This window comes from Echinops telfairi, unplaced genomic scaffold, assembly GCF_000313985.2.
Source record: "Echinops telfairi isolate 266 unplaced genomic scaffold, ASM31398v2 ScPeMD7_3509;HRSCAF=4178, whole genome shotgun sequence".
Lineage (NCBI taxonomy): Eukaryota > Metazoa > Chordata > Mammalia > Afrosoricida > Tenrecidae > Echinops > Echinops telfairi.
Window position 1 is genome coordinate 12,011,027 of NW_022107407.1, and position 2,500 is coordinate 12,013,526.

The following is a 2,500-nucleotide window of genomic DNA, read 5'->3' on the forward strand; positions in this document are numbered from 1 at the left end:
AGGTCAGTGAGATCTGCTTAACCACCTCCAAAATCATTTTCAACGTGAAATTCATAAAAGTAGAAAATGATTAATTACAAAGAAACAGGGTTTTCCCAATATATTTATATAGAGCAATTATAAGTGAAATATTAGAATTATTGTATGTCGACTATAACTATAGTAATCATTAGAACATTAAAAAATGAATCAGGAATCATGAGGTATTTTATGTGTTCATTTGTGGAGGTTTTTTTTGTTTGTTCTTTTAAAAATATGGAATGCTTCATGAATTTGCATGTGAGCCTTATGCAGGCACCCTGCTAATCTCCTATGTATCATTCCAATCTTAGTATGTGTGCTGCCAAAGGGAGCGATATATGTGTTCATTTGGAATTCAAGCCTTATCTTTTCTGGGTCACCACTCATTGGGGAAATGCATATATATTAAAAAGAAGCCATATGCCAGAATCCAATGTTATGGGAAAAGGATTAAAATTATAAAAGACTTTGCTTTGCTTGGAATCACAATGGCTATGAAAGCAACAATAAGTAATTGTGTAAAATGGGATTACTGATAATTATGTTTTGAGTCAATTCAACTGAGTCAATTCAGTCTGTAGGTCTTAGAACAGACTGAGAATAAGAAAAGCAAATGGGAAGAACACACCCAGCATATAAACTTGAGAAGATGGGAGCCTTTATTGTCCACTTAAAGAACTAAAGACAAATTCCAGTCTTAGAGTTACAATAATGAAAAATTATTGGGCCAAAATATTAAATGGTGCAGGAAGCAACAAAAAAAAGTGGAAAGAATACACAGTCACAGTACCAAAAAGGACTAGTCGATATTCAACTATTTCAAGAGGTAGAATCAATGGGACTGAAGGAAGAAGTCCAAGCTGCACTGACAGCAGTAGCCAAAACAAGGCTCTAGGAATTGATGAAATACAACTGAATTGTTTCAACAAGTTAATGAAGCACTGGAAACACTCATTTGTGCCAGGGAATTTGATAGATAGTTCTTTGGCTAACTGACTAGAAGGATTAATATTTGTAGCAATTCCAAAGAAAGGAGATCCAACAGAATGTTCAAATTATAGATTATATCATTGATATTACATGCAAGTAAAATTTTGTTGAAGATCATCCAACAATTACAGTAATACATTGACAGGGAGCTGCCAGAGTTTCAGGCTGGACCCAGAAATGGACATGATATCATTGCTGATATCAGATGGATCTTGCCTGAAAGCAAAGAATACAGAAAAATGTTTCTGTTTGTTTATTTTATGTAGGCATTCCACTGAGTGGATTATAAAAACAACCACAAAAACAAAAAACTATGGATAACCTTGAGCAAAATGGGAATTTCAGAATACATCATTGTGCTCATTTGGAACATGTGCATGAATCATAACAGAGAAGCTGAATTATATGGAAATGAGTGTGGTATCAGGATTGGAAGGAGACTGATTAACAAACTGGCACTGTACAGGAGACACAACCTTGCTTGCTGAAAGTGAAGAAAACTTGAAATATTTGCTGATGAAGATCAAGGATTGCAACCTTCAGTATGAATTTGCATTCATTGTAAAGACCAAAATCCTCACGACTGGACTAACACACAACATCATGATAAATGAAGAAAAGGTTGAAATTGTCAAAGAATTTATCGTGCTTGGATTCACAATCAATGCTCATGGAAGCAGCAGTCAAGAGATCAAATGGCACATTACATTAGGCGAAAGACCTCTTTAAAGTGTTGGAAAGCAAAGGTATTTCTTTGAGGACCGAGGTTTGCCTGACACAGCCATGTTATTTTCAATTGCCTCCTACACAAAGACCAAATGTTAATTGATGCATTTGAACTATGGTGCTGGAAAATAATATTCATGGCACTGTGGACTGCTAGGAGGGCAAACAAATCTGCTTTTTAAGACGTACTGATAGAATGCTTGCAAGTGGCAAGGATGGTATGGCTTTATGGCATATACTTTTGACATGTTTTCAGGTGAGAACCATCCCTGGAGCAGGGCGACATGCTTGGTAAAGTAGTATGGCAGCGGAAAAGGGAAGGCCCTCGCCAAGATGGATTGACACAGTGACTACAACAGTGGTGGAAACACAAAACAAGGGTGAGGATGGCATGGGACTGGATGGGTATTTTTTCTGTTGTATGTAGGTTTTCTATCAGTAGTACCATCTCGATGGTACAAAAGAAAATGGAAGAGTTCCCAAGAGTTTGGCAGCAATCTCCCATAATATGATATAACAAAACATAATCAACTCCATGGTGGGATCTAACACAAAGTCATCAACTCTCTGAGAAGGTGGCAGTTGGGGAGAAGTGGAACCCCTTGATTAGGTCACAGCCTGGGTATAATTATATGGAAGATTCCTCAAGGATATGCCCTATTCTTCTATAAGAAGACCCTGTGGGAAAACTTGTCACTTTGACTGGGTCTGGATCTTGCATCTGGTTCATCGATCCCTGATGTATTGACTGTCAACCCTAGGA

General features: G+C 37.2%; 1 non-coding gene across 1 annotated transcript; it reads right to left on the reverse strand.

The window, feature by feature from the left end:
* Nucleotides 1-249: 249 nt before the first annotated feature.
* LOC115870954 lies at nt 250-354 on the reverse strand. The gene has a single exon (XR_004047015.1). It is a non-coding gene; the product is annotated as a U6 spliceosomal RNA (small nuclear RNA).
* Nucleotides 355-2,500: the final 2,146 nt, after the last annotated feature.